This window comes from Brienomyrus brachyistius, unplaced genomic scaffold (genome assembly GCF_023856365.1).
Source record: "Brienomyrus brachyistius isolate T26 unplaced genomic scaffold, BBRACH_0.4 scaffold39, whole genome shotgun sequence".
Classification (NCBI taxonomy): domain Eukaryota; kingdom Metazoa; phylum Chordata; class Actinopteri; order Osteoglossiformes; family Mormyridae; genus Brienomyrus; species Brienomyrus brachyistius.
The window spans coordinates 3,560,864-3,568,030 of record NW_026042314.1 but is presented as its reverse complement, the minus strand read 5'-3'; the positions used below and the strand labels follow the sequence as shown (position 1 = coordinate 3,568,030).

General features: G+C 43.0%; 1 protein-coding gene across 2 annotated transcripts in view; it reads right to left on the bottom strand.

Annotated features, from left to right (window-relative positions):
• Positions 1-347: 347 nt before the first annotated feature.
• Positions 348-7,167, bottom strand: part of LOC125722514 (uncharacterized) — a 152,499-nt gene continuing 145,679 nt past the window's right edge. Inside the window, exon 2 of one of the 2 annotated variants that reach the window (XM_048998706.1) lies at positions 348-551. The gene's annotated coding sequence lies outside the window, so the exon portion shown is untranslated. Of the gene's footprint in view, positions 552-776; positions 927-7,167 lie in introns of those variants that run through there. The other variant, XM_048998705.1, reaches the window with a different exon arrangement.

The following is a 7,167-nucleotide window of genomic DNA, read 5'->3' as shown; positions in this document are numbered from 1 at the left end:
CACTGAAATTACTTTCTCTGCGTCAAAATAAGGTAGCCACTGTGATTTTGATACTTTATCATTTATACTTAACCGTACCTTCCTCCCATTCCTCCGTCTCTACTTATTGACATTTAGGAGAGTCTCAGATATAAATTAACGATTCAAAATTATCAAACAAAGGACAGACACAACACTGAAAAACGATGACAAAGACACAGTTTGAAAAGTAAATATGTTTTATTGCAAATCTCTTATCTTAAAATAGCCTATCTTATCATATGTTAACTTAGCCTATCATATTTTATCTTAGCCTATCTTGTCATATCTTAACTTAACCTATCTTATTATATTTTAACTTAGGCCTATCTTATCATATAACTTAACCTATCTTATCTTATTATATTTCAACTTAGCTTATATTAATATATTTCGTCTTAGCCTATCTTATATTTTAACTTAGCATATCTTATCCTGTCGTATCTTATATCTACATTAACACTTAAACAGTATCTCTTTCCGTTGGGTCCCGCGGGATCCCAGTCCCAATGCAGGGCTCTAACACGGGTATTCTAAGAAAAAGAAAATAAACACTTTACTTAAAGCAGTCATATAACTAATAAATAAATAAATAAATACCCAATTAATGCCTTATAAATCATTTATAAAAGTATTAAAAACACGGCTGTAAATACTTATACAAAGGCATAACACATTATAGCTATCTTGATATGCATTATGAATGCTCTGATCTATATATACACAATAGATATCTTCATAATACATTATATCGGCCATTAATCCATAATAAACATGGCTATAATGTGTTATGCTTTTTTTTCTTCAATATTTATACCCATGTCTATAATATATTTATGGATGCATTACAGTGCATTGTGAAGGTGTCAATAATGCAGTTATATTACTGCTTTAAGTCATTTCTAAACCTGAATTCACAGCCTTATAATTACTGCCTCTTGCTACTTCTTCTGAAAGGCAGGGGACAGCAGAAGAAGCACCACTTCATCTTCTTCTTCTTCTTGTGGCTCTTCTCAGTATCATCTTCAGAAAGATCTTCGGCATTCACATGGAATGATACTTCTTCTTCACTGTAGATCTTCTCGGCAGCATCAGCATCTTCTTTTGTTTTATCTGTCTTCATCACTTCAGTCTCGTCCTCTTCCTCAGGTCCTTCTTCTGGTATAGTCAGTAGCTGTGATCTGTCTTCAGATGCCACCATACACTGAAACCTGACCCAGTGTGGTAGTGTAAGGGAGAGGATTCCCTTACTATTTTATTGTAATTGATAGTATGTTAGTGATACACTCTTTCTTTATTTTAATAAATAGTATTTTATTTAGCATGGTACTTTACCCAGGGGATTTGCATAGGAGAACAGGGGCATACAGGGGTTTGCTGGTTTATTGGATCTTGAAGTCAGTTGGTGGCCTTGGTTCAGATCCTGCGCAGTGCCTCCTCATCAAGGAAGGTGGTGGGGTCTGTGAAAAGGAATGGTGATTGAGGGAGAATGAGTTTACCAGTAAGAACAATTGATGCAAAGAACTGATTGTAAGATGTGGTTACTCACCTTTCTTCTTGTGTTTCTCCAAGGTGTTTGGGCAAATATGTCCCCCTGGGTCCAGACACCATTTAAAGGTTCCGGGAGAGACCAGGGCTTAAGGGAGAGTGGGGAATCTGTTGTGCTGGGGATTTTGGGTTTTATAATATGGGGTTTGTGTAAGATTAAAGAGGGAGATATGTATTAATATGAATGTTAAATGTAGTTAAGTATATATGTAGGTTGATGTGTTGTGTATTATGGTGGAAGGGGGGGAATTTAAGAAACTACCTGTGAGTGGAAGAATGGTTTAGTCGGTGACAGCTGGAAGTATTTAAGGCTGCCAGTTGTCAGAGGGTTTTTCTCTGTTCTTCTGTTGTGTTGTAAAGATGCTAGATGTGAAGTTCTTGTAGGAAGAGCTGCATGGAAAATAAAAGATGTGTTGTTCCACTGCATTTGGGGAAGTCTTCTCACTGTAAATCCAGCCGCTGCAGGTCTCCATATGACAAGTGGTGTCAGAAGTGTGTCGTCCATGCCACAGTGAGAGGATGATGACAAGAGGTGGAAGAAAGCCAGGTCAAGAGGAGCAGCCTGATGAAGGAGTTGGAGCTTCATCTGAGCTAGAGGCCATAGCAGCAGCAAGCTCTGAAGACAAATGGGAGGAGCTGACGGGGATGGTGAAATCCCTGGTTAGGTCTCAAGCAGCCAGAGACCAGAGGTGGGAGAAAGATTGGTCACGTCAGGAGCAAGGTGGAAAAGTATACAGCACCAATTTCAGCAAATACAGCTACAAGTTAATGCGGTAATTGATAAGCCGGAGCCATCAGAGGTGCCAGTACCCTGTACAACGTCTGAAGAGCAGGAACAGGCAGTTAATAGTGAAGAAGTGCAAGTGGGCCCATGGGTCTAGGTCTTCAATTAAACCTAAACTGTTCCCTCTGTCACCAGAAGAGGATATGGAACATTTTTCTGACCACGTTTGAAAGGATGGCAAACGTGTGTTGATGGCCCAGAGATGAGTGGGCCTATTCGTTTGGTCCCTTTGTTGACAGGTAAAGCTCGTACAGCTTACATTCTTATGGACTTAATTGATTCTGAGGACTATGATAAAGTGAAGGAAGCAATCTTGGCAAAATATGAGATCACTGCGGACACCTATAGACGCCGCTTCAGATCCCTGAAAGTTGAAGCAGGTGAGACGCCACGTGAACTGTATGTAAGGTTGAAAGACTTGTTTGTAAGATGGATTAAACCTGAAAAATTAACTGTAGAAGAAATATCTGAGCAGATAATTCTGGAGCAGTTTTTGAGAATGGTTAATCCAGAGCTGGAGATCTGGATACGTGAGCGTGACCCGAGGACGGCAAAGGAAGCAGCCAGCCTCGCGGAGGTTTTCACTGCAGCTAGAAAGGGAAGCAGGAGCATCCATTTCAGCCAGGAGACCCACTATGCCCAATCAAGTAAGTCCATTGGGGGTGAACAGGGGTCTGGTCAAATGCAGGCTAGGGATTTTTCTAGCTCTAGGCAGTTTCCTTCCAATAGACCTATAATGTGAAGAAATCCTTTAAATCTTCAGTTCAGGATATTGAATGTTATCATTGTCATAATTTTGGTCATACACAACAATTTTGTCCGGCCCTTAAGTCAAAACCATCTCTTTTGTGTGCAGTTTCCAAGGCCAGCCTGTAGAGCCGGTAGGAAAGGAAGCTTGTACTGTCCCTGTGTTAATTAATGGGCGAAAAGAAGAAGCATTGCTTGACTCTGGCTGTTTTCAAACGTTAGTACATTCTAGCATAATTTCAGGAGAAAAGTTAAGTGGGGGGGGGACTACGATAAGGTGTGTGCATGGAGATGAATATAGGTATCCCCACTGCGGAGGTTTACCTGACGGTGGGAGGGCAGACCTACTTGTTAGTGGTAGCTGTGGTTCCCAGTTTGCCATATTCAGTAATACTTGGTAATGACATTCCCACTCTTTTTGATCTGATATATCAGTCAGATTATGGCCCTCAGGGGAGTAGTGAGAAAGATATTCAAGGCTCAGGTGATGAAGCTGGAGGTTTACTTCCTCTAGATGGGACAGTTGATTCACGGAAATCCTGTCATGTAGTTACAAGAGCACAAAGGGCAAAGGAAATGATGCGAGAGCTACCTTTTTTTGAGGACTCTCTGGAGATGGAGCCAGGAAAGATTAGGAAGTCGAGGGCTCAGAAGAGAAGGGAAAAGTTCAAAAGCTCAGGGGAGAAGGGTATAACATTGTTCCCTAAGCCAAATAATCAACTTGAGTTTGACGTTCCCTCAGATTTAGGTGCACTCCAAAGAAGCGACCCGACTCTAAAACCCTGGTATGAGAAGGTAACGGAGGTAGAGGGAGTTAGTCAAGGTCAGGTAAGTTGTCTTGCAGATACTATGTATTTGATTAAGGGAGGCATCTTGTATCAGAGGAAGGGGAAGTGTGAAGCAATGGCACTCCCTCAACAGTTTAGAAACAAAGTTATGGATTTGGGTCATTCAATTCCATGGGCAGGTCATATGGCTTTTTATAAAACACTGAATAGGATCAGTAGCCGGTTTGTTTGGCCAGGGATGTATGTACAGGTTTCTGAGTTCTGTCGTTCTTGTGAAAAAATGTCAGTTGATCTCGGGCAAAGGAGTAGCGCCAGCCCAGTTGCAACCATTACCAATTATTGAAACACCTTTTGAGAGGCTAGGCATGGATATTGTGGGTCCTTTAGAGAGGAGTTCCACAGGCCATCGCTATATATTGGTTATATGTGACTATGCGACACGGTTTCCGGAGGCCTTTCCACTCAGATCAATTAAAGCTCGTCATGTTGCTAATTGTCTGCTGCAGCTTTTCTCGAGGGTAGGGATACCAAGAGAAATTTTGACGGATTGTGGCACGAACTTTCTATCCAAGTTGTTGCAGCAAGTTTATAAGCTGTTAGGGATAAAGGGACTTAAGACCACCCCTTATCACCCCCAAACGGACGGGCTAGTGGAGAGATACAACCAGACTCTCAAAAATATGCTGCGCAAGTTTGTTTCTGATACAGGTGCTGACTGGGATCAATGGCTGCCTTACCTTCTGTTTGCCTACCGAGAGGTCCCACAGGTTTCTACTGGCTTCTCACCTTTTGAACTGTTGTATGGTTATCAAGTGAGAGGCCCACTGGATCTGCTTAAGGACTGTTGGGAGGATTCTAAAGCAGAGGGTGAAAACATCGCTGCTTATGTCATCAACATGAGAGAGAGATTGAAGAGAATGGCATCGTTGGTGCAGGACAACATGAAAGCAGCACAAAAACATCAGAAGACATGGTATGATCAGAAGGCGAGGGATAGAGGCTTTGTTCCGGGCCAGAAAGTACTGTTGTTGCTTCCTACCAGCGATAACAAGTTGTTGACAAAATGGCATGGGCCATATGAAATTGTCAGGCAAGTAAGTAAAGTCACTTATGAATTGAATATGCCAGAAAGAGCTAAAAAATATCAGACATTTCATGTGAACTTGTTGAAAGAATTCCACAGCCGACAAGGGCCGGTCCATCAGTTACTGGTGCGTTCAGTTAGGGATGAGGAGGTGACGGAGAGGTTTTTTCCAACTAACACTGCAGATTGTACTTCGGTTGACCTTTCTCATTTGTCCCCTACGGAGCAGGTTGATATAAAACCACTCGTGGATCCACAGCTCTTTCGAGAGACGCCAGGGTTTACATCGCTGGTTCAACATAACATACGGGTGAAGGAGGACGCACCCGGTCGTCAAAATAGTTACAGGATTCCAGAACGGTTGGTGCCAGTGCTGAAGAAGGAGATAAAACTGATGTTGGATCTAGGAATTATTGAGGGGTCGAGTAGTGAGTGGTGCAGTCCGATTGTCTTGGTACCGAAAAAAGATGATACCTTGAGATTCTGTATTGATTTCAGATATTTGAATGCAGTATCCAGGTTTGATCCCTACCCAATGCCCAGGGTAGATGACCTGTTGGAGAGGGTTGGATCAGCAAGGTATATCACGACACTGGATCTGTGTAAGGGTTACTGGCAAGTGGCGTTGGCACCAGAAGCGAAAGAACTGACGGCCTTCAAAACTCCGTTTGGTATGTACCAATTTAAAGTCATGCCATTTGGGCTTCAAGGGGCACCAGCGACGTTCCAACGATTAATGGATCATGTACTGAGGGATGTGTCAGCATTTTCTGCAGCTTATCTGGACGACGTGGTGGTGTACAGTGAGTCCTGGGAAGAGCATGGTATGCATTTACAGAAGGTGCTACATTGCATCAGAATGGCTGGATTGACTATTAACCCCAAGAAGTGTTCCATAGCCCAGAGAGAAGTGGAGTACTTGGGCTTTGTGGTTGGCTCTGGGAAGATAAAGCCACAGGTTGGGAAGATCGAAGCAATCCAGGCTTTCCCTGTTCCGATGACGAAGAGGAAGGTGAGAGGTTTTCTGGGCCTGGTAGGCTGGTACAGGAAATTCATACCTTCTTTTGCAGAGCGATCTGCTGCACTGAATGACCTCACGAAGGGCTCAGCCCCCAACAAAGTACGGTGGACAGAAGAATGTGAGCAAGCATTTAGAGATCTCAAGGAAGCAGTTTGCACATATCCGGTCCTACACAGTCCAGACGTCAATAGGCCATTCATCTTGCAAACGGATGCTTCAGGAGTGGGCCTTGGAGCAGTTCTTCAGCAAGAGGTGGATGGTGAAAGAAGGCCTGTGGTGTTTCTGAGTCGGAAACTACTGGACAGGGAGACGAGGTATTCGACGGTGGAGAAAGAGTGTTTGGCCATGAAATGGGCTGTTGAGGCCTTGAGGTATTATCTTCTGGGACGTCATTTCACCCTAGAGACGGATCATCGCGCTCTCCAGTGGTTGAACCGCATGAGGGATGCAAATGTTCGCATTGCAGGATGGTACCTGGCTTTGCAGCCTTATGACTTTACGGTCCAGTATAGGCCAGGGAAGTCAAATGTGGTTGCTGATTGTTTATCTAGGATGACAGAGGACTGAGGTGCTTGCGCTTAAGAGAGGGGGGAGGAAATGTAAGGGAGAGGATTCCCTTACTATTTTATTGTAATTGATAGTATGTTAGTGATACACTCTTTCTTTATTTTAATAAATAGTATTTTATTTAGCATGGTACTTTACCCAGGGATTTGCATAGGAGAACAGGGGCATACAGGGGTTTGCTGGTTTATTGGATCTTGAAGTCAGTTGGTGGCCTTGGTTCAGATCCTGCGCAGTGCCTCCTCATCAAGGAAGGTGGTGGGGTCTGTGAAAAGGAATGGTGATTGAGGGAGAATGAGTTTACCAGTAAGAACAATTGATGCAAAGAACTGATTGTAAGATGTGGTTACTCACCTTTCTTCTTGTGTTTCTCCATAGGTGTTTGGGCAAATATGTCCCCTGGGTCCAGACACCATTTAAAGGTTCCGGGAGAGACCAGGGCTTAAGGGAGAGGGGGGAATCTGTTGTGCTGGGGATTTTGGGTTTTATAATATGGGGTTTGTGTAAGATTAAAGAGGGAGATATGTATTAATATGAATGTTAAATGTAGTTAAGTATATATGTAGGTTGATGTGTTGTGTATTATGGTGGAAGGGGGGAATTTAAGAAACTA